Genomic DNA, 25,333 nt, shown 5'->3' with positions numbered 1-25,333 from the left:
TAGTTCTTACAATATTACTCCTTAAGCTCTACTTTCCATCCCCATAACTATTTCGTAACTACCTGTTTATACTTCTTAATCCCTTCACCTTTTCCACCCAGTCCCCCCATCCTGCTCCCCTCTGGCAACCATCAGTCTGTTATCTTTCTCCAGGAGTCTTTTTCTAACAAAAGCCAAATTCTTAGTGCTGAAAAAATAATAATAATAATTTGATAAATCAATTACCAGCAAAATTGGACCTGAACCTACATGAGGTTATGTATTATTTATGTTTATTTGTGCCTTTGGAATGTTTTGTGGCACAGATAGTAATGTATTAGATAATAGAATGATGACTCAGGCTTCACTGGTTACGTTAATAATAGATGATAGACAGACAGATAGATGATAGATAGATAGATAGATAGATAGATAGATAGATAGATAGATAGATAGATAGAACCCTATATCCTCCACAAAATCAAAATTCTGAAACATATAATGCCTTTGGATATTGGGGTAAGGAAACATGGACTTGTATAACTTCTCTTTCTTTTGAAATTTTTCTCTATTTTATTTTATTTATATTTGTTACAGATGTTTCTCCTTTCCCCCCATTGACTCCCTCCTCCCAAACCCCTCTTACCCTGAACCCAGTTTTGTTGTCTATGTCCATCAGTTATGCATACATGCATAGAAGTTCTGTGGTTTATCCCTCTCCACCCTTTCTGAGGAATGTCCGTCTGTACTCTACTTCTATGTCTCTGGGTCTATTTTGTTCATCAGTTTGTTTAGTTCATTATATTCCAGAAATAAGTGAGATCATGTGATATTTGTCTTTCTCTGCTTGGCTTGTTTAGCTTAGGATAATACTTTCCAGGTCCCTCCATGTCGTCTCAAAGGATAAGATCTTTCTTTCTTACAGCTGCATAGTTCTCCATTGTGTCTAAAATTTTTTCTTGAGTATTTTACGCATCTTCATTATACATTTGAGATACCAACTGTAAGTTAACACACAGGGTTCTACCCACTTCCATCCAGCTGGCATACTGACAGGTTTCGGATTACAGCCTTGTAGTCTTCAGTGCAGACCACCTCAGGCTACAGGACACTACTCCACATTTAAAAGCAATGTCTGATGGGGATTGTATTAAATCTATAGGTTGCTTTGGGTAGTATGGACATTTTAATGATTTTAATTCTTCCAATCCATGAACAGGGTATGTGCTTTCACCTTTTTATATCTTCCTCTATTTCTTTTTTCAATGACCTGTAGTTTTCTGCGAATAGGTCCTTTATTTCTTTGGTTAAGTTTATTCCTAGGTATCTTAATTTTTTTGCAGCAATGATAAATGGGATTGTTTTCTTAGTTTCTCTTTCTGTGAGTTCATCATTGTTGTATAAGAATGCCATCGATTTCTTGATGTTAATTTTGTATCCTGCTACTTTGCCAAATTCATTTGTTAAGTGTAGTAAATTTTGATGGAGTCTTTGGGGTTTTCTACGTATAGTATCATGTCATCTGTAAATAATGCACTATTTACAATAGCTAAGATCTGGAAACAGACCAAATGTCCATCTGTAGACGAATGGATAAAGGAAGCTGTGGTACATATACACAATGGAGTACCATGAAGCTGTAAGAAAGAAGGATCTCTTATCCTTTGAGACGACATGGAGGGACCTGGAAAGTATTATCCTAAGCAAAACAAGCCAAACAGAGAAAGACAAGTATCATATGATCTCATTTATTTGTGGAATATAATGACCATAACAGTCTGAGGAATGGGGTAGTCCCAGAGATGTGAAGTGGGGTACAGACTGACAATCCCCAGAAGAGGGGGTAGTAGGGAAGAGATAAACCACAGAACTTTTATGCATGTGTGCATGAACAATGGACATGGACAACAAAGCTGGGGACCAGAGGGGGGCAGGGGGGAATCAGTAGGGGGAAAAGAAGAAACATCTGCAACAAAAATAAATTAATTAATTTAAAAAACTTAAAAAAAATAAATAAAAGCAATGTCTGTACCAAACTAATTCATGCTCACCTAGTGGGAAGTCCACTGCATCCCTCAGCCTCCCTTCTCTGTGAAGAGTGGTCTATTGACTTAGCTGCTGTGCAAAAAACCCATGCATGGCACCCTGGCCTCTTGCGGGGCTTTTCTGGGAATTACTCATAACAGATTTCCGAGCTTGTTTCTTCCTTTGTTTTCTCCATTCTTAATTAACCTTTATTTATATAGTGTAGCTTTGTATTTTCCCACCATTAAATTTCTAATACATCCCACATTGTCTTAAAGGGAGCCTTATTCTCCTTGTGCTGTGGAGAGACCCAGAGATGGGTTAAGTAATTTGCTCAAAGAACCTGAATGTGAGTCAGTGATTAGGCTTCAATTAGAACTCAGAGTTTCATACACACTGTTCTTTTCTCAGGTCTCTGGGGCACCATGTTATTATCTGGGAAATGTTCCCAAAGACCAAACTAATTATCCTTAGCTCTGATGCTTCTGCCTCACATATAAACACTTCTGGGGCAGAAGAGGAGGAAAGAACTGTAAAGAAATAAAGTCGCTAATTTTCCATAATACATTAATGTATTAACTAGAATGAATGTATTAACTCTTATTCAGGCTTCATAAAATAATTTTTCCATTATGTGAATATGTTTTAACATGACCATTTAAAACTAAAGACAATTATACTTTAAGAAATATTAGATTAAAATAGAGTTGAACTTTTGTGTATTTTTATGTGCTCAATTCAAAAGTTAAGATTTATTTTTGCAGGTAGTGAAAAACCAGAAAAGAATGTATATTTTATAACAGTTTCTAGTAGAGACCTGCCAAAATTAAAATATTTCTTTTAATCCAATCCATATTTTTTTAAAAATAAAAATTTGACATATGACTAAATAAGGAAAAAGGCAAATTCAGAATTCTTCTTCTTCTCTAGCTTTCCCCCATCTTTCTCCTTCCTACAGTGTCTTCTTTCTCTGCTCCTCTCTGGATTACTGTAATTTACCTGTTTCCATTTACATGCAATTTGCATCCAGGTTTTCCTCAGCCTGTACCTCAGCTCCTCATTGTAGAATCTGCTATCGTGCACATAAATTGTGACCTATATATGCCATGGGTCCAGAAGTCTCTTTTGATGACTTAGTTCTGCATTTTGTTTATACACTGCCCCACTTCTCCAGCAATGCCAGGGATAACTCTGCTGAGTCTTTGGACCACCTCCATATATATATATATATATATATATATATATATATATATATATATTACAGAAAAGTAACACATTTGTACTTATAAAATGTCACTTTGCTCATGCTTCCCGCTCCCTGAGAAGCCCAATAATACCCCCCCACCACCTCTCTGTGGGATTCCCCACAGCACCACCAACATAATTGCCCAGTGTTCATCTTTCAGACCCCATCACTGCCATTCTGAAAAACCTTTCAAATGGCTCTCAGGATTATAGCTCTCAAAATGGGCTACATAAACTATTCTGTTCATTCCTCAAATGCCACACTTACGTGTTTTCTGAAACAATTTAGGGTGTTCCTTTTTTTTTCTAATCATGGCCCAATTTGTTTGCCTCTAAGGACTTGGCAGAATTTCTTCCTGAACATTCCTTAGATTTCCCCTTACACATGTAATAACTTCTTCTGTTCTATTCTACACATTGTAATTTTCTTCCTTTAATCTTGAACTATTCTCCCCCCACCAAGAATTCTTTCCTTATTAACAATACATGTCCCAAATCTCTCCATTTACCAATTGTTTATTACTGCTGTCTGTCTTCATACTATGGTTTGTTTTTTATTAATTCCCATTTGGTAAATTTATCTTGTTATTCACATATCTGCCTTGCCTTTGTCTCACAAGATAGAGTCTTTGCAGATCTGATACCTATTCAATCTCAAATGGGGAATACCAGTTCCATGCCATGCCCGTAAGCATCTGTTGTCCATTCAATATGTTTTTTTTAAAAAATAGAGATATTGAAAAATTATTGTACCTTTCTTTCTACCAGAGAAAAAAAACTTAGTGGAGTTTTTAATATATGTTTGCTTATTTGTGTCACTCATTTGTTTTGCAGCAGAGATAGTAATACGCTGAATTGTAGGATGATGCCTCATTCTCCACTGGTTATGTTAATATAAATATAGTGGAGGTAAGTGTGGTGTAGTATTTCCAAAGGTAGATGCCAGAGCCAGACTGTCTTGGTTATATTCCAGTTCAAAGCTTAATTATTAGTTCTGTGCACTCAGGCAAGTTAAATTTCTCTGTACCTCAGTTCCCTCAGTGATTACACAGAAATAATCATAGTACCTAACTCAAGGTAGTTGTGAGGTTTTAATAAATAAAATATACTTAAAGAACTTAATAAAATCTGGCATATAGTAAGTGCTCAATAAAATACAACTTATCAATACATTTAAAATTATATTGAGTTTATTATGTAACTTTGAACATGTTGACTATTGGGGAGTGGGTATAGAGAGCAGAGTATAAAGAACACAGTACCACATCCAAAATAATCTTTAATATAAAATATTTAGTGTGGGTAGGCATTAAAGTTACAACTTTAACTAATATAGTGTAAACTACTGAGAAATTTTATATTTTAGACCATTCAGGTAGTACAGTATGCATTTATCTAAATGCATAGGTATAGGAATCTAGATATAGGAATCTCCCAATATGTTCTCAGTGTTGCTAAATGTAAATGTAAATATAGATGTTTTACTCTGCTCTGGATCTCTTTACCAATCCACATAGAAAGTCTTATAAATACAGTGTTCTCATCCTACTGAATTGTTAGCCCCCCAAAATTCATTCACAGCAGTATCTGTATCCGTTTTCTAACAGCAATATATATGTCCACATTTTTCCAACATTTATAATCAGCGAAATGATAAGAAATGACCCCAGTAATATAACTCCCCCATTCTTACACATAACAAATCATCAGGTAAAACAGAGCCAAAGCACAAAGCTATGAGTCATGCTGAGGCCTGGCCTGGATGAAGGCAGCAGTAGCTGGGAGGGGGCAGGGTCTAAAATGTGCTTTAAAATGGGGATTTAGTGTAGCTCTCCTACTCATGAGTAGATTCATAAAAGCACAAAATGCCAAACACACACAAGAGGGAGAAAAATAGACCTAGATCTATTAAAAAATAAAATCAACAAGCAATAATCTTCCAAAAACAAAGTACCAGGCCCAGATAGGTTCACTTTTTAATTCTACCAAACATTTATGGGAGAAATCAAATCTATTCTTAACAATCTCTTTCAAAGGATAGAGGCATAGAGAATTCTTCATAACTCAATCTATGAGGCCAGTATTACCCTAGTACCAAAACCAGACACTTTACAAAAAAAAAAAAAAAAGGAATTACAAAGTAATATTTCTCATGAACATAAATGCAAAAATTCTCAACAAAATATTAGCAAATCAAATTCAACAATGTATAAAAAGAATTATATACCATAACCAAGTGGGATTTATCCCATGTATGCAAACCTGGTTCAACATTTGAAAACCAATTAATGTAATCTCTCACATCAACAGGCTAAAAAAGAAAAATCACATAATCATATGAATAGGTGCAAAAAAGTATTTGACAAAATCCAATACCCATTCATGATAAAAAAAAAAAAAAAAGAAAGAAAGAAAACTCTCAGAAAACTAGGAATAGAGAGGAACTTCCACAACTTGATAAAAAATATCTACAAAACCTACAGCTAATATCATACTTAATGGTGAGAAACTCAAAAGCTTTCCCATTAAGATGACCAACAAGATAAGAATGCCCCCTGCACCACTCCTTTTCAATATTACTGGGAGTCCTAGTTGATGCAATAAGACAAGAAAAGAAATCAAAGGTATGCAGATTGGAAAGTAAGAAATAAAACTGTTTTTGTTTGCAGATGATATGACTCAATCAACAACAATAATAACAAACTCCTGGAACTAATAAGCAATATAGCAAGGTTGCACAAGTCAAGCTTAATATACAAAGTCAATCGCTTTCCTATATTCCAACAATGAACAGGTCGAATTTGGAAGTAAAAACACAATATCATTTATATTAGCATTCAAAACAATGAAATACCTGGGTATAAACTAACAAAATATGTATAATATCTATAAGAAAAAAAACAAAACTACTAAACTCTGTTGAGCAAAATCAAACACCTAAATAAATGGAGATATTTCAAGTTCATGATAGAAAGACTCAATATTGTCAAGATGTCAGTTCTTCCCAACTTTATCGTTCAATGCAAAATCCCAGCAAGATATTTTGTGGATGTTGACAAACTGATTCTAAATTGTATATGGAGAGCAAGAGACCCAGAATAGCCAACTCAGTAGTGAAGGAGAAGAACAGAGGTGGAGGATTGAAACTATCCAACATTAAGCTGTAGTAATCAAAACAGTATGGTGCTGGTGAAAGAATAGACAGATCGACAGAACAAAATATACCTACATAAATATAGTCAACTGATCTTTGACAAAGGAGCAAAAGCAATACAATGCAGCAGAGACAGTCATTTCTAAAAATGGTCCTGAAGCTCTGGCCAGTTTGGCTCAGTGGTTAGAGGGTTGGCCCATGGACCAAGGTGGCAAGGGTTAAAATTCAGTCAAGAGCACATACCTCATTGTGGTTCGATCCCCATCCCTGGTCAAGGTTGTGTGGGAGGCAACCAACTGAAGTGTGTCTCTCACCTCTCTCTCTCTCACTCTCTCTCTCTCTCTCTCTCTCTCTCTCTCTCTCTCTCTCTCTCCCCCTTTCCGTTCCTGCTTCCCACTCTATCTGAAAATCAATAAAAAAATATCCTCAGGTGAGGATTAAAAAATAAATAAATAAAATAAAAATGGTGCTGAAACAACTAGACATTCACATGCAAAAAAAATTCTAGACACAGACTTTAGACCTTTCACACAAAAAAATAACTCAAGGATCACAAACCTAAATGTGAAGCACAAGACTATAAATTAGAAGATAATATATGAGAAAATCTTTATGACCTTAAGTTTGGTGATGACTTTTCAGATACAACACTAAAGATACAATCTATGAAAGAAATAATTTATAAGCTGGACTTCATTAAAGTTAAAAACTTCTGCTCTGTGAAAGACAATGTCAAGAGAATGAGAAGCAAACCTCAGACTCAGGGAAAATATTTGCCAAAAACACAGCTGATAGACAACTGTTATCCAAAACATACAAAAGACTCTTAAAACTCAATAATAAGAAAACAACTCAATTAAAATGGACCAAAGATAGCAAATAAGCATATGAAAAGATTCTCCACATCAAATGTTGTCAAGGAAATGCAAACTTAGAGGACAGTGAGATACCACTACACATTTACTTCAAATGTAAGTGTGAAATACTAATTAACACCAAATCTGAAACACTAACTAACACCAAATACTGGTGAGTATGTGGAGCAAAAAGTACTCTCATTCATTGCTGGTGGAATGCAAACTACCTTGAAAGATAATTGGCTGTTGTTATAAAACTAAACATACTCTTATCATAAGATTCAGCAGTCATACTCTTTGGTATTTTCCCAAAGGAGCTGAAAAGTTATTCAAAGAGAAACCTCTGTATGGGTATTTATAGCAGCTTTATTCATAACTACCAAAACTTGAAAGCAACCAAGATGCCCTCCAGTAGTAAATAGATAAATGAATGTGTACACCCAGACAATGATTATTAAGCACTAAATTGAGCTATCCAGCCTTGAAAAGACATGGAGGAACTTTAAATGCATATTGCTAAGTAAAAGAAGACAACTGAAAAGTCTCCATATTGTATGATTCCAACTATATGATATTTTAGAATAGGCAAAAGAATGAAGACAGTAAAAATATCAGTGGTTTCCAGGAGTTGTGGATGAGATGGGAGGGATGAATAGGTGAGGAGTACAGAGGACTTTTAAAGCAGTAAAAATACTTTGTATGGTCCTATAAAGATGGATATGTGTAATTATACATTTTTCCAAATACACAGAACATGTAATACCAAAGTGAATGCTAAGGTAAACTGTGGACTCTGAGTAATTATCATGTATCAGTGTAGGTAGGTTTATCAATTGTAGCAAATGTACCACTCTGGTGCGGGTGTTGACAATTGGAGACCTGGAGGCAGGGACTTTATGGGAAATCTTTGTAGTTTCCTTTTAAATTTGCTGTGATCTAAAACTTTTTAAAAAATGAAGACTTTAAATATAAAAAAATATTGGATACATAGGACAATTTTGAAGGAAAAAAAGAATAGCAGTATTAATCAACTAGATATCAGGTTTCCTAATAAAGCTGTTGTAATTAAGACAACATGGAATTTGTGCAAGAATAGACAGTTAAGTGTTACAGAGCAGAGACCTCATATACAGTAGTAACATGCTATATAAAAATTGTTATATTATAAAACAGTCTGGAAAAGACCAAGAAGAAACTTGTTAGATAATTTCTTATCTGCATGGTAAAATAAAACAAAATTTAGTCTTTACATTATACCTTATATAAAACAATTTCCAGATGGATAAAAGACCTAAATAAATATGGAAAGCAGAGCAATAATACCTTGAGAAGATTATTAGATAACATCTTCATGATGGAGTAGGTAAGAGTTTCTTAAAATATAGAAAAAAAACATGAAGAAAAAGTGATGAATTTTACTAAACTATAGAAGTTTTTTTGATAAACACTCAGCAAGAATAAAAATAGAGGATAATATCTTTATGATTTGGGAATAGGAAATGTGATATTGTGATTAAAAATATGTGTATTTTTGTCTTTGTTCCCAGGTCTTGGCAAGAGTTCCTGAAATTCTTGTAATTTCTGAAGTGCAAAGAATTGTAGGAACACCTTTTGTTACAACCAGTTTCTGAAATAGCTCAGGAGTGACAACCTGGAAAGCGTGTCTTTTGTTATTCATATCAAGTTCCTATCAACCAAGCCTCAGTTTATGGTAATAAGGTGACTTTGTGATGTGATCCAAAGACTGAGGGGACTGGTTGCTAGAATACCAACAAAATGATTAGAGGATTAGAAATTTCAGCCTCACTCCCACCCTTTGAGGGAGAGGGGCTGGAGGGTGAACATGGCACCAGGTGTTTGACCATTGTTCAGACCAGACCTTGGTTCAGCAACCTCAGTGCACGAGTTCTGGCTAGGAAAGAATTCAGAGTCAAGACTCAAGCTGTAAGAGAAAGTTTATTTAGAAAGTGGCAGAGGTAGATGTGTGGCAGGAGAAATGGGATCAGAAAACAAGCTACAGAGGCAAAAGAAGGGGCCCTTCCAGCTAAGGAGAGAAAAGGGTAAAGGTAATGTGCCTGGAGAAGAGGAGGAGGACAGAAAAGGCTAGGTCCTGATCCTGGGAGGGAAAGTTTTGAGTCCTCTGTCCTACAGGCTTTTAAGGCTGGATCTTAGGGCAGGTCCTAGGTGGAGGATCTCAATAGAATATTCATTAGCATTCCAAGTATGTCCTTTCAGGGCTGTGGTCTCCACTGACTGGTCAGCTCAGGGCAGGGGGTCATTTGTCAATGCAGTTGGTCCTGAGGTCAGCTGTGGAGTCTCTTGTCTGGTTTTGCTGCTTTTCTGGGCCTGAAGCTCAAACACAACTGAGGCAAGATGTGTCTGATTGGAGTGAGAACCTCATTGTCCTGGGGGTTTAATGCCTAAGGGCTAAAGGTCTGAGGAGACTCCAAACCGCATAGCCAGAGATGTGAAAGGTTGTGGGGGCGGGGTCTCAGCCAGATGACCAATGATTTGCTAGGGGAGGAAAGGTTACCCTGGGGATGAGGTCCTTGTTTTCCCAGGTTTGCCCATTGCTAGGCACCCTGGGCTTTCTGCCCTGATGATCTTCTGTACCTGGCCTAGCATCCTTGCTCTGCTCTTGTCTGTTTGTCTACCACAAATGTAATCACCATGGGCAATGATATAATCCATCATAATATAATCCATCATCCATTATATCTATAGATAGATATAATCCATCTAACCAAAGGGGTTCAGAGAGCTTCTGGGTTGTGACACATGGAAGATCTAGGAGGAGGCACACCTGAATAAGTCCAGCTTGTGTCCCTTCCCACATACTGTGCACCTCTTCCATTGGCTGTTCCTGAATTGTATTCCTTATAATAAATCAGTAATAGTAAAGTGCTTTCCTGAATTCTGTGAGTCATTCTTGCAAATCATCAAACCTGAGGAAGGGGTCATAGAACCCTGATGTGGAATTACTGAGCAGAGGTATAGGAGTCTAGGACTGGAGACTGCTGTCGGAGATAAAACAGTCTTGTGGGGCTGAGCCCTTAACCCATGAGGTCTGTGCTAACTCCAGGAAGTCAGAATTGAATACCTAGTTAGTGTTGTGAGAGTTGGGGAATTGATTGATGTGAGGAACCCCACCCCCTAAAGCACATATCATATCAAAAGTAGTGTGTGAATTGAGAAAAACTGTGTTTTTTCTTTTAGAGAAAATTTCTTAACAAGACAGACATCCTCATAAATACAAAAAGACAAAAGATAGATATATTTGTCTTCATTGAAAGTTAAAACTCTTTTCTAACCAAATACCCCATAAATAAATTAAATGACAAGCCACAATGCAATGCATAGGCATAACATTTAAAGATTTTCCAGGATAAAAAGACATAGATTCCAGTAGAAAACTATGGAAATGGTATGAACAAACAATACAGGTGGAAGCTCAAATGGTTAATATCAACACATTAAACCTCTGTAGTAATAAGGGAAATACAAATAACCACAATGACATATTTCATAGCCCATCAGATTTGCAAAATCTTGAAAGTCTAACCAAAGTAAATATTGGCAAGAATATGGAGAAAACAACTGTTCATTTGAAAAAATATTTAGTGATATCTAGCAGAGTTCAAGGTGGTGTATTTTATGATCCAGTAATTCAACTCCTAGACATGTATATAGCCCAGAGAAACACAGACACACACACACACACACACACACACACACACACATATACATTCAAGGTGTTAATTACAGAGCTGTTTATGATGGCAACTTTTATTTTTTTTATTATTTAATTAATTTATTTATTTTTGTTACAGATGTTTCTCCTTTTTCACCCACTGATTCCCCCCTCCCCCTTCCTCCCCAGCTTTGTTGTCCATGTTCATTGTTCATGCACACATGCATATAAGTTCTGTGGTTTATCTCTCCCCAACCACCCCCTCTTCTGAGGATTGTCAGTCTGTACCCCACTTCACATTTCTGGGACTACCCCAGTCCTCAGACTGTTATGTTCATTATATTCCACAAATAAGTGAGATCATAGGATACTTGTCTTTCTCTGTTTGTATGATGGCAACTTTTAGACACTTCCTAAATGTCCATCAATATGTGCAGGTGAATAAATAAATTTTGATACATTTCATAAGAAAAATAATACACTGGATAAAACTGGTGCTCCAGCCCAGGCTGGTGTTGCTTAGTGGTTAGAGCATCCACCCATGCACCGAAGGGTCTTGGGTTCGATTCCTTATCAAGGGCATGTACCTGGGTGGCAGGTTTGATCCCTGGCCTCAGTCAGGGAGCATGCAGGAGGCAACAACTGATAAGTCTCTATCATATTAATGTTTCTCTCTCTCTCTCCCTCTCCTTCCCTCCCTTCCACTCTCTAAAAGAAAAAAAAATCAATGGAAAAAATAGCCTCAGATGAGGATTAACAAAAAATAAAAACTAGCACTGTAAGAATCAACATGGCTAAATCTCAAAATCATAATGTTGGAGAGAAATTGATAAATTCAATATAAAAATACAGAAAATCCTAACTGAAATAATTTATAAATATGTGCAATAAAATATGGTAGGAACAATATATATCAACTTCTAGGTAGTGTTTACTGCTGGGCGGCAGGAGGGAAAGAGGGAAGGGGCTGTAACTAAGAAAGTCCAGAGTTTTTCATTGCTCTATATTTTATTTTTTGTGAAACATTTTTGAAATAAATTCTGTAAAATGCTATATACCATTTTAGTGTTGGAGAGTAAATCCATTGTATTAGTTATATTATCCTCTGTAATTGTCTTGAATTTTTAGGTATTTCATTATAAACCTATTTAAAATGAAACTCTTTTAGAAAACACAGTAAGAACAGATATGTGCAATATTATATAGTGAAAAGAGAAAGGACTTTGGGGATGAAGCATGAGCTGTGTGTCCTTGAGAAGTTTTCTTTAACCTCTCTAATCATTGAATTCTTCTTTTGTGAAAGACAGGTAATTTTGCTAGCTGGCATAGCTATGAAAATCAACAGTTGGCTTAAGAACAGGTACCTGATATCTAATAAGTTGCACAATAAATATTAATTATCTTATACCAGGAACAGATTTATTACTTCAATATAAACATATCATAATTACTTTTTTTATCATGTCTGGTAATATTACTGAAAAATTCACTTCTGAGACTATCCCAGTTTGAAATCGGTTTGGCTGCATCAAGACTTTGAGGGTTGCCTGGCTGGTGTGGCTCAGTGGTTGATCATTGACCCATGCACCAAGAGGTTGCCGGTTCAACTCCTGGTCAGGACAAATGCCCAGTTGTGGGCCAGATCCCCAGTGGATGACATGAAGGAAGTGACCAATCAGTGTCTCTCTCATGGATGTTTCCATCTCTCTCCCCCTCTCCTTTTTCCCTTCCTCTCTCTCTCAAATCAATAAAGAAAAAAAAAAAGACTTTGAGGGTGTCTTGACTCTTTCTGTCCAGCCATCTTCAGCATGTGGTTTTGTCTCCACATCCCTCACTTTGGGTCACAACATGACTACTTCACCTCTCCCATTATATTCATTGTCCATGTATGAAAATAAGAAAGAGCAAAGTTAGTTGCCTCTTTTAAAATAATTTTCCAAGAAGCCCTACTCAAAGTGTCTGTTTACTTCTCTTTGGCAAGAACTGTCACATGACATCTGTAACAGTAAGACAGGCCAGGGAAGGTGATCTTGTAGCTGAGCATGTCCCCTTGAACGAAAGTGGAATTAGTAAGAAGATGGGAACAATGACTAGAAGTTGGGAACCAGCAAGGACTGTCATGGAGATTGCTGCTTCACACATTCCATGAGAACCTCTATTTGAATCTAGGTTTGCTTTTCTAGTGTGTGATGGCTTCAGAATTCCTACCTAGAAATGATTTGGGGGTATCGATCTGACTGATTATTAATTGTTTTAATTTTATTTAAACGTGTGCAGAGCACGGGCACTGCTCTCCTCTAAATGGCTTGTATTTGGGGGTGTGAATGTGGGGCAGGAAACTGGTTGATGGAGCTGATGAATGCGGAGCGTTCCGCAGTCCCCTAGAGTCCTCAGCTGAACTACAGCCTCTAATTCTTATGCTTTCCACATCTCCAGACACAAACACTTAAATTCAAGTTTTCTTTGCTCATGGAGTAAATCAGTAAAGTACAAAGATTACAACTCTTGTTAATAATGTTGTTTTGTTTTGTTTTTTTGTTGTTTTCTCAGGAAGGGGATTAACTGGATTTTGGCAGAACTGTGCTTTTCTTCTTTAAGCTTCTTGCTCTTCTCATGGTCTTATAGGAAGAAACTATTAGAACTAATATTTTTTAAAGAGAGAACAATATTCCTCCCAAGAGGGATCTTGCCTGAAGCAACCTCTTTTATATGGTGCTTCCTAAGGCAGTAAGCCCAGTCTTTTATAGACATGGTGGGGCACAGGTGTGTTGGAGCTGCACTAATGAGCAGCATACGCTTTTAGTTATATTCACATTTACAGTGTCATCAGGGCCCAAGAAAGCAAGAATATTACAAATTTAAGTAAGAAAAAAAAGAGAACAAGGAAAGACGCTGAGGTTCTTTTAAAAGTTAATTATTCTGGGAATCATGATTAAAATAAAAACTTTGAACTAGTGCAGTGCACCCATTTATAGCAAATCATTCACCAGTGAAAATTATATGAAGAAAGAATGTTTTAAAGTCTATGGGAAAAGGAGGAAATAAAACAGGTTTTCCTGTAATATCAATCTGGGCCAACTTTAGCTAACCTCCATTCTCGACCCAAAGTTTGGGCCAATACATTGATCTTTGTATAAGTTTTGTTAACTGGCTTTTAAACAGGGTAAAAATGAAACCAGATTAATGACTTAACTGCAAACCTTAGCTTCACTGGACACTGCAAACCAAGCCTTGGAATCCTTAAAACTCTAATTGGCTCATCTACAAAAGTCAACCTCAAATTTATCTTGGTTTCCTTTGGAAGGATCACTCCTATTATGATCAAAGGTGGTTATGAAGGGCTTTCCTTTGGGGAGTGATTTGAATCTTCAGACTTTCTCTATAACTACAAAGAGCATCTAGATGAATATGAACTATCTTGAATAAGGACACATGTTTGGGCTTCTTAATTGTGCTCACATGGAATAATGAAGACATGTAATTCACAATCACACCCTGTTCTGTTGCACAAAGTTTGGAGTAGTCATAGATGCTAATATGTGCAAAAAAGTACAAATATGCTTCTACTTTGGTTTTTAGTCCCATGCCATCTGGCAGTGAGGATGAAGGAAGTAAAATAAGAGAGACTAGCAAAAGTATTAGCCTTTCAGGTCTAATGTTGTAGTGGTTGGGTGTGAAAGAAGTGAAACAAAATGGAAGATTATATACTATTCTAGACTGTTTAGTCCCTTCCAATGGACACTGATGACTCAGCAGTTGCAAAGCCAATTACTAGTGCATGGGTTAAGGTCAGACACTGGACCCCAAAGCCTAGTATTTAGAACAAAAGCAAAGCAGATAGGCCAATCATATACCAGTCAACTGGCAGAAGACACCAAAGCCAAAAAGGTCAGGTTCAAGAACAAGGGTCCTGCAGCATGTTGAAGATCAAATAGAGTCAACGAAAAAGAAAGGGAATTAAGAAACACATCTCCATTTGGACAGGCAGAATTCTTCGTGGTGGCTTCTTATGAAGGTAAGTGCCCTCCCCTGTCCCCAAACATCATGCTGCCTCTGGTATTGAAGGGGTAGCATTTGATACTATTTTGTCGGGTTGTCACCTCCCACATACACACCTTTCTAGTTTTGGCACGTTTCACATAATTATCATACCCACTGTCCTGAGACAAGTCTACACACTTCAGACAAACCAAGCTGTGCTAATACCAATGTCTATAACAGATAAGTAATGAAACATCTGAAAGACTTATGGCAGCTAAGACCAGAAAACAACTCTGTCTCTTCTCCTTCTCTCCTTGGAAATTGATGCCCTTTCATCTTTTCATCTAAACACTCGTTCTTCCAAATTTTAGATTCTTGCCAAATCAAAGATAATTCCTCCAGGCGCCAAGTCTGTCCTTTTTGACTCAACCTTCCCGTTTGTCTTCTCTGTGGAATCTCATCATGCTTACCAATTTCTGTTTCTGAATGAACTTTGATTTCATGTTTTCCTTTTCTTTCTCAGAATCACTACCTAGACCCTGAACACATAAAACCTGGGTTATTTTAAGGGTTTCCTAACTTGATGTGCTGGTCCCAGCCTATACTCTCCCTGTTCTATTTTCCATACATCAGCCCTAGCTCTGGGATCCCTGAAAGGTCTCACTACCTGTAATACTAAGTCTAAACCCTTCCCCTAACACTCAGTATCTGGCCACCGTTTCTATCCAACCACATCCCACCTAACCCTTCATACGACTCATTTTCTTATTTCCAGTCTAGCCACATCCCCCCCACCCCATTTAAATCAATTTTCTTTGCTTAAAAAGTATTCTCCTTCCTCTTCAGCTATCCAAATGCTACTTATCCTTCCAAGTTCATGTCAAATTATCTCCATTAAATTTTCTTTGAAAAATTCAATCCCTTTCAATTTCTTAACCTCCACTGTCAATACCACTCATTTAGGTATCTAGAAAATCATGCTGCAATCTGTGTTAATTAATGCTTGCTTTATAAGTTCAAGCCTTCGACTGCTTTTGAGAGTAGTGACTTGGGGATAGATTACTCTTATATCATGGCACAATAGGCACACAGCGGATGTTTACTATATATTTATACAATTTTGTCTGGAAAAAAAAATGGATCAAAGAAAAAAAATTACATTAAGAATGACTCCTGGAAAGTTAGCTTGAGATTTGAAGCGGTCTAAGCACTTGTTATACAAAAATTAATTTAAAGACACCAGTTAGCAAATATTCTGCTCTCTCTGGCCTTTGGGCCAGTAGCAATGCTGGCACATCAGACTGTTTTTTGGCCCTTCTACCACAGTTTCTGGGCTGCTTAATTGGTCTGCATTCCAACTACATCATTGGAATGTAAGACATCACCTATACATGTAAATAAATAGTTAACTCTGACCCCTTGCTTTACCAAATAGAACAGAGATTTCCAAACGATGGGAACGCCACAGCTCTGACGCATCCTTTGTGACTCGGAGAAGGTTTTGTTGTGATCCCCTGACATCTCTGAGCTGAGCTCACTTTCTCCTCCCTTGAAAATGATGCTAAAGCAAGACAGCAATAAAATCAGAACCCACTGGGAATGGAAGGATGAAGTAAATTTGATCTTAAACTGAGAAACAGTTTTCTTTCTTACATACATGGTACCTTCAGTTAAACAAAATAATATGATTTGTATTAAGCATGAAAGAAGCAGAGAGCTTGAGTAAAGTGGTCTGCTCAGCAGAGGATCTAATTAATAAACATGACAACCAAAGTAGAAAATATACCCAGAATATGCAAATTTATTAAATAACAATGGAGTGAAAAGTCTCTTCAGTTAGATATTCCATATTCCATCTTCAGAGACTGTAGCAAAATTGTTTAAAGCATGGAAACCACGTCAATTTTGTAAAATAGTAAAGGGAAAGGAAAATTGATTTTATAAACAACACCAGAACTGGGATCATGGAAAACTGAACTGAACGTGCATTATCTACATGCACAAATAGAATCTGGGAGTAATCAAACAATTAATTTTGAATATGAGCATCTCATTTTTATCATTCTTTCTTAGCACACATGGTTAAACATGGAACAGACTGACAAATCTCAGAGGGGGGATGTGGGAAGAGATTAACCAAAAAATGTACATGCGTATATGCATTAACTATGGACACAGACAACAGAGCATTAAAGGCCTGGGGTAGGAGGGAGCAGGGGGAAGGCGGTCAATGGGGAAAAATAGGGGGACATCTGTACTACTTTCAACAATAAAGATAAATTTTTAAAAATAGAATTTTAGTAATCAAACCATAATGGGTTGAAAAATACCAAGTTAGCTCACCAAATCTATGTGTCAACAAGATTAGCATTCAGTAATGTGTTGACTAATCTCACCCTTAAACATATTATTTTCAGATTTGACTTAAATAGCTAAGTTACTACTTTATCTCTTTCTTTGTCCAAGCCAATCTCTTCCCTCCCTTTCTTTTACAGTACCATCTTTTCTTGTTGCTCAGTATTATCAAACCAACCCACAAATCTAATTAAGCTGTCTTGATGCCAAAATCTCTGCTCCTGGAGAAATGCATTATGCAGCTCCTCTGGGTAAGTGAATTAAAAGAGCATCCAGGCAGGTATCTGGTGAATGTCTCAGTTCATCCTTGCATAATAAACTATCTTCTCCTGCTCATTCATTTGTCAGTCACAGTAACTAAGGATTATTATTTGCTGAATGTACGTGACACCAGCAATTTGCAAAGTCTGTTGGCAAGAAAATCAGGTTAGAATGACAGAGTGAGAAATTAAGCAGAAGCCTGATGTAATTAGCTACAACAATCAGTGCTCTAATTTCTGATTTATTGTTTCCTGTTTTCCTGCTGCACTCCACTCTGTGTATACTGTATGTGCCTCGTATAGGCCAAACAATTGCCTTATCAGTCCTGGCAAAGTGAGAGGTCACAGTTAACAATATTTATTTAAACATGCAGGATGCTTCCCGCTGCAATTAGGAAATAACTATTACTAATAGGTCTTTGGCACTACTTCCTCATTTATACAATTTTTTGGGGGGAAAAAACAGAAACAAGAAAGACTTGGGATTCATTTCTTACATAAGCACAGAGTTGATTTAGCTCTCCCTCTAGGAGAATTTTTCTTACTCTCAAAAGGTCTATGATTCTAAATGAGCCAAACAAATCATTATTGCTACAGCTGAATATCCATAAAAATATGGAAAAAGTATCCTTCCTGATAAATAGTAGAGTTTTATTTTCAAAGCCACATTAAAAGATACCCCCCCACACACACCTTGGAAACTCTAGTCTGTAGAGAATTTCCTTCCTTTCCATCATTCAACCACAGACATAATGGGGTTAGTCATTTTTTTCATATGTGAAGAAAGCATTTTTTAAAATTGCATGTGGGAAATATTTTGAAGAAGATAATTATGAGCATTTTGAAATTCAAATAATTTTTTAAACTCTGAAATAACAAACTCTTCATAAGATAAAAATACCACCATGTGACCCAAAATAATGTTAATATTTTTGAAAAGATAATGTAACTCAATTCAGAAAAAATTCAAATGAAATTTGCATCACTGGCCACATAAAGAAAAATTTTATAGATTTTTTTGGAAAAAATAAAGAAACTGGATATGATAAAGTAAATATTTTTGTTTTTATTTTTTTAATTTCAAAATGTTACATATGAAACTCTCCCAGAGAACTACATACCTATCATAAGATAAAACAGAACATACTTACAAGGCCCTTGGGGAGTCCTCAGAAACTCATCAGACTGCAGAGTCATGTGGGAATTAGAAGATACATTAGATCTAGAGTCAGGAGACTTGCAGTTTTTTCCCAGGACATTTCGCTCATTAACTAGTGGTCTTGAGCAATTAATTTGACCTTGCCAGATCTGGTTTTTCTTATAAATAAAATTAGAAGTTTGGACTTGATCTTTAAATCGTTTTTATAGTAAAAATACGTAAGTATCAAGCACTTTGCTCTCTGTCAGGAGCTGTGCTAAAGATTTTAGATGTTCCATTTTTTTTTTGCTATTAATAAAATTAAATTTAAAACAATTAAAATTTAAAACATCATAATAAACAAAAGAGGGATATTATATACAATTTACTATTGACAGTTCTTTTCTTTCAAGTTGACATAAACTCCATGTCTTTTAATTCTCCCAATAGTCTATAAAATAAGAACTCACTATCTCTACTTTACAGATAAGGAAACGGAGGCTTTGCAATTCTGTAACTTGCTTGAAGTTATTCAGCTGGAATGAGGTTCAGGGATCATTCTAAACCAGGCCTTATATTTTAAGATCTTAACATATTGATATTCTAATAAAAAATACATACAGATACATGAAGATGAATACAATAGTATATCTTAAACCAAAATATAGAAATCCACAAAGTCCTGCCAAAATAAGAGGAAATAGTTAATGTGTGAGCATTCAATTATATTTGTGTCTAAGAACAGTTTCATGAAAATGACAATAAGCAATTCCAAATGAATACCATGAAATAAATGACAAAGAAGTTGCCGAGCACCCACTATGTTCTCAACTCAGGATTCTATTCTTTAGGAGGGTAGAGACATCTAAAGTACACCCTCTTCTAAGAGATACATAATCCAGTTGAGGTTATACTCCATGTTGTACATTCATTTATGATAAAATTTGAGGTACACACTCCAAATGCTGAAGGAATTTGGCTGATAAATTTCAAATATCAGAACTAGAGCAGTCAGGGAACATTTTTCTTGGATGAGATAAATAAATATAATCTGAATTAAATGAAAAAGGAAAAGAAGAACTTTACTGGCAAAGAAAATTGCTACAAGGTGTTGATCAAGGAAGAGAATAGGGGCAGCAGTGTTTAAGAAAGTCTAGTCTAATAGTGTTCAGGAACAGAAGTGTATGTGTGTATGTGTGTGTGTAAAAAGAGAAGGAACCTCACGTGCAAAGGAATTTTTTAGGCATCATAACAAGGTCTACTTGTAATGGTTAAAACCTGAAATGAAAAAATGCTAGCAGAAAAAGAGAGAAAAAAACATTTCAAAGTATATTTTTATTTATTCACTCAATCATTTATTCATGTGAATAACCTCGATGCTGCTTCCAAGGACATAGGATGATTAAGAAAAATATCCTCTCTCAAGGAGCTTATAGTTACTGAGGACAACGGACAGACAGACACAAACAAGTAACTGTAATAGAATGTAATATGGTAAGCCCTGAGTAGTGAGAGTCCAACAGTATCAGGGGAGCACCTATAAGAATGTCCTGATCAAGGCTGACATTCAAAGAGAATGTCTTGAAGGGGTTCCTGAGATAAGTCTTGAGACATAAATAGGTAGTATCCAAGTGGAAAACCAAAGTAAGAATATTTCAAAAAACAAGGCAAGCATGCTCAAAAGTATAATACACCACTACATGTTTGAGGTTCTGAAAGAAGCTTGAAATAGCTGAAATATAGAGTGCTAGAGTATGAAATGGGAAAGATAACACTAGAGGAGAAAGCTGAGACATATCTTCATCTGAAGATAATAGAAGCAATGAAAGAAGTAACATGTTTGAATTTGAACCTGGTAACGCCAGATTTTCAACATAGATGATCATGTCATCTGCAAACACAGATAGTTTTATTTCTTACTTCCCAATATGTATACCTTTTATCTGCTTTTCTTGTCTTATTGCACTGGCTAGAACTTCCAATATGATGTCAAAAAGAAATGGTTATAGGAGATATCCTTGCCTTGTTCCTGATCTGAGTGTTTCTCATCATTAAGTGCGTTAGTTGTAGGGTTTGTTTGTTGTTGGGTTTTTTTTTGTAGATATTCTTTATCAATTTGAGGAATTCCCCTCTTTATTTCTAGTTTTCTGAGATATTTTATCATAAATGGGTGTTGGATTTTGTCAAATACTTTTTCTTCACCTAGCCATATAATCACGTGATTTTTTTTTATCTTGTTGATCTGATGGATTACAACATAAGATAAATTTATTATAGTTTTCTTTTCTTGTTATGCCTTTGTTTAGTTTTATTAGAGTAACAATGGCATCTTGAATTAGGAAGTATTATCTGTGCTTCTATCCTCTGAAAGAGATCATAGAGAACTGGTTATAATTCCTTAAATGGTAAAATTCAAAAGTGAATCCATCTGGGCCTGGTGCTTTCTGTTATAAGTATTAATTACTGGCTCAAATTCTTTAACAGATATAGGCCTATTCAGATTTTCTATTTTTTTTCTTGTGTGAGTTTTGGCACTTTGTGTCTTTCAAAAAGTTGGTCTGCTTCATCTAGGTTATAAGATGTGGGGACATAGTTATTCATAGTATTCCTTGATTATCTGTTTAATGTTCAAAGAATCTTAGTGATGTTCTTTCTTTCATTTCTCATATTAGTAAATTGTATCCTCTTTTTATTTTTCTTAGCCTGGCTAGAGGCTTATCAATTTTATTGATCTTTTCAAAGAACCAGTCTCTAATTTTGTTGATTTTCTCTATGGATTTTCTGTTTTCAATTACATTGATTTCTGTTTATTATTTCTTCTTCTGCATACTGTGGATTTAATTTGCTCTTCTCTTTCAAATTTCCTAAGGTAGAAACTTAAATTATCAATTTTAGATTTTTCTTTTCTAACATATATATTCAATGCTATTCATTTCCCTTTAAGAACTGTTTTTACATCCCACAAATTTTGATAACCTGTGTTTTCATTTTTATTTAGTTCAAAATATTTTTAAATTTATCTTGAAAATTCTTGTTTACAATTACTACTTCTTGTCTACTTCACGTTCAGTTTACTAAAAAGCCCATTAAAAGTAGTCTTCATTTCTGTTAATGTACTTTTTTTCCTAGCATTTCTCTTTGGTTCTTTCTTAGGATTTCATCTCTGTTCTTACACTGCCTATTTGTTCTTATATGCAGTCTTCTTTATCCATTAGAACCCTTAGCATATTAATCATAGTTGTTTTAAATTTCTGGTCGGAGAATTCCAACCTCCCTGCCATGTCTGGCTCTGTAGAACAAAAAAGTTTGTTCCAACTTTTCCAAATTGTACATGTGTGGAAGGGATTGCCTTTTGGTGTTCCTTGTCGTTTTTTCTTGATGGTTGGACATGATGTACTAGGTAAATGAAGCTGGTATAAAAGGCCTTTAGCAATGTAGTGGTAAGATATGAGGTGGGGAGGAAATGTTCTACAGTCCTCTGATTAGGTCTTAGTCTTTTAGTAAGCCAATGTTTCTGGACTATGAAGTTCACAAGTGTTTTTAGGTTTTTTTCTCCCCTCTTTGGTGAGAAAATATAGCTAAAGTGGGTTGAAATTGGATATTTCCTTCTCCCACATAGAAAGCTAGAGCTAACTGGAGTTTTTTTTCCCTTTCCCTAAGTCTATTAGGCTTTGATAATACCTAGTTCCCATGGCAAGTTCCACACATGAGTCTCTGCTCCAGTAAGCTGTGACTCTCTGTATTTGCCTGTCTGTCTTTCTAATCTTGAAGGCCTTGATTTTCCCTGTACCCTCATCTTTCTTTCAGAACCTAGAAAAGTTGATTTTTCATACTGTTGAGTTATTTACTCATTAGAATGGAGTGACAACCTCCCACTCCTTTACCTGTGGGACCAGAAATGAGAAATCCCTAAATATTTTTTGTGGGTGATTGGGTAAATATTGCTGTCATTTACAGAAATAATATTTATTAGTAGTAAAATATTGTTGAAATTTATATAGGCACAGCTGTGACATAAACTATACATGGTTCATACTAAGCTGTACTGTGAAATGCATGTATCCATTAACTCTTTTATTTATTCAACAAACATTTACTGAGTGCAAAATAGGTACTGTGCTAAGTGTTAAGAAGTGATAAACAAATAAGACCAGAAAAATCTTTGTTCTCATGGCAGAGACACTAGAGTTCAAGGTGTCTATCAGGAGTTAAAAGGCTCCATGAATGATGGTTGGCTGAGGCTGAGGCTGAGCCATTTGGGTATCATATTCAAGAACTGTAAGATGGGAAAAGTGAATAACACTCAGGTTAGAATATTGAAGGAAGGCATCTAGCACAGTGTAGTTCTAGGTCACAAACAAACTTCTCACAGAAAATGACCATGTTTACAAGTATGATGGTTTATGAGAATATAAACTGAGAAATTCTAATTTCTTCAGCACTCATTATTGCCTTGAGCTAATGGAGAAAGCCCTACATACAAAGGGCTAGAACTGGTAGACTGCTGCTTTTCTTTGACATCGATGACCAGCTAGTCTGAGATACCCCTCAGCAACACATCTCAGTGGACCATGGGCAAGAATGAGGTGACATTGGAAAGACACTGCCAAGGTCTCTCTCATGTGGGTGAAATTTTATGTGCCTCCTACCCTAGAGTATAATGTATACCTGGTTGAGACATTTGCCTAGTATGTGCTGTCCAAGTAAATATAATCCAGGCAACTGAAGACGCATCTTCTAGGAGCTTAAATGTGTGACTTCCCTTGGTTTTTAGAACATTTGGATCTACCTCTCTACACCTACATGGCAAGATGCCCTACACCTTGGTACCTAATCTCTTTTTGCTGCCCCAAAAAGACTAGCACCATATGTGTGTGTGTGTGTGTGTGTGTGTGTGTGTGTGTGTGTGTGTGATCAGCCTAGATCTCCCCATCCCAATCAATCAAGTAGAGTCAAACCTATTATCACTTCCTGATCCTCCCTTTCTCCAAGGATGAGGACATTTTCTTGACTCCCAATACGAATAAGGAAGAGATGAAGAAATATTCTAAAAGGTGCTCAGAATACCTCCAAAAGATGGTCAGCCAGGCCATTAAAGCACTGATGAACATAATAATACAATCCCAGGCAACTTCCTAGGGCACTCAGGGGCCAGAGGTATCACCTGCTCCTACAGGTAAGCTTGGGACTGCTATACCTGCTGGAGCAGGCTTCAATCTAGGTTTATAAACCACCCATGTTCATCTGCTTCAATGAGCTCTCCTTCATCAACTTTGCTTGTGGACCACCACCACTTGCTCCTTTGACTTTAAAATTGAGACCAAGCAGGGCAGTCATTATACCTTCAGCAGCATTGGAAGGGAGGAGTATAGAAAACTAATTTTAGCAATGCAAAAAAGCTTAACATCAAAAACTGATTATTGAAAGAGAGGATGAGCCCTGGCCGGTTTTATCAGTGGTTAGAGCATCAGCCTGTGGACCAGAGAGTCCTGGGTTTGGTTCCCTCTAAAGGCACATACCTCAGTTGCAGTTTGTCCCTGGCCCCAGTTGGGGCCGTGTAGGTGGCAACCAGTTGATGTGTCTCTCTCACATCGATGTGTCTTTCTCTCTTCCTTCCTCTCTCTCTCCTGCTCTATCTGAAGATAAATGCGAAAATGTCCTCAGGTGAGGATAAAAAAAAAAGGAAAAAAAGAAAGGATGAACCCAAACTACAACAAAAAGATCTCTAACTCTAATAAAGATTAGCATGAGACCTACCTGAAGTTGAGAAAAAATACCTACTTAGAGAATGCCACCAACAACAGTGATCATCAATAAGTCATTCAACTCAGGTGAAGAAAATTAAAAAAAATGGCAGAAATGGCGCTGCTCTGCCAGCCCCTCCAGTAATGAGGGTGGCAGTGATTGAGATGAGAAGAAACAGCTTAAAAAGGTTGAATGACCAAGGATAATGAGGGTCATAAGAAGCTTGTGGAGGCGGAGAAAGGCAAAGATCTTAGTACCTCTAAGAGGCACAGGTCTGTGTAGGTACTGTGACTCAATGCTAGCTGAGAGAAGATCAAGTCAGACTATCTTGGCATCAATATCACAGATCTTTACAATCCTTACAGTATCACAAGATCTTTACAAATCTTTGTTCTCATGGCAGAGACACTGGAGTTCAAGATATCTATCAGGAGGTAAAAGACTCCATGAATGATGGGTGGCTGAGGCTGAGCCATTTAGGTATCATCTTCAAGAATAGTAAGATGGGAAAAGCAGACAATACCTAGCTGAGAGTGTTGAAGGAAGGCATCTAGCACAGTGTGGTTCTGGGTCACAGACTTAAATTTCTCACAGAAAATGACCATGTTTACAAGTAGGATGGCTTATGACAATATGAACTGAGAAATTCTCTAATTTCTTCTGGAAGAAATGTCCAAGGAGAATGAAGAGAAGTGGGCTTGTAAGACTGAGGGTACCAGGAGAGAATATGAAAAAGCTGTAAAATAATATAAATGGGGTTGGAATGAGGGTTCTAAGAGGAACAAGTCAAAGAAGAAAAGAAATGTAAAAATGAAAAAGAAATCAGTGCCCTCTAGGGGCTCATTATTGGAATCATTTTTAAGGCATCTAAGTGAGAGCTTCAAGAGACAGTTTGTGTTCTAT

General features: G+C 36.4%; 1 pseudogene; it reads left to right on the top strand.

Moving 5' to 3' along the window:
* The first annotated feature begins 22,855 nt into the window (after positions 1-22,855).
* On the top strand, positions 22,856-24,868 carry LOC118643949 (annotated as a pseudogene).
* The last annotated feature ends 465 nt before the right edge of the window (positions 24,869-25,333 follow it).

The sequence above is a fragment of the Molossus molossus genome, unplaced genomic scaffold (assembly GCF_014108415.1).
Source record: "Molossus molossus isolate mMolMol1 unplaced genomic scaffold, mMolMol1.p scaffold_m16_p_4, whole genome shotgun sequence".
Taxonomy (NCBI): domain Eukaryota; kingdom Metazoa; phylum Chordata; class Mammalia; order Chiroptera; family Molossidae; genus Molossus; species Molossus molossus.
Note: the sequence above shows the minus strand (reverse complement) of the source record. Positions and strands in the feature narration are given on the sequence as shown.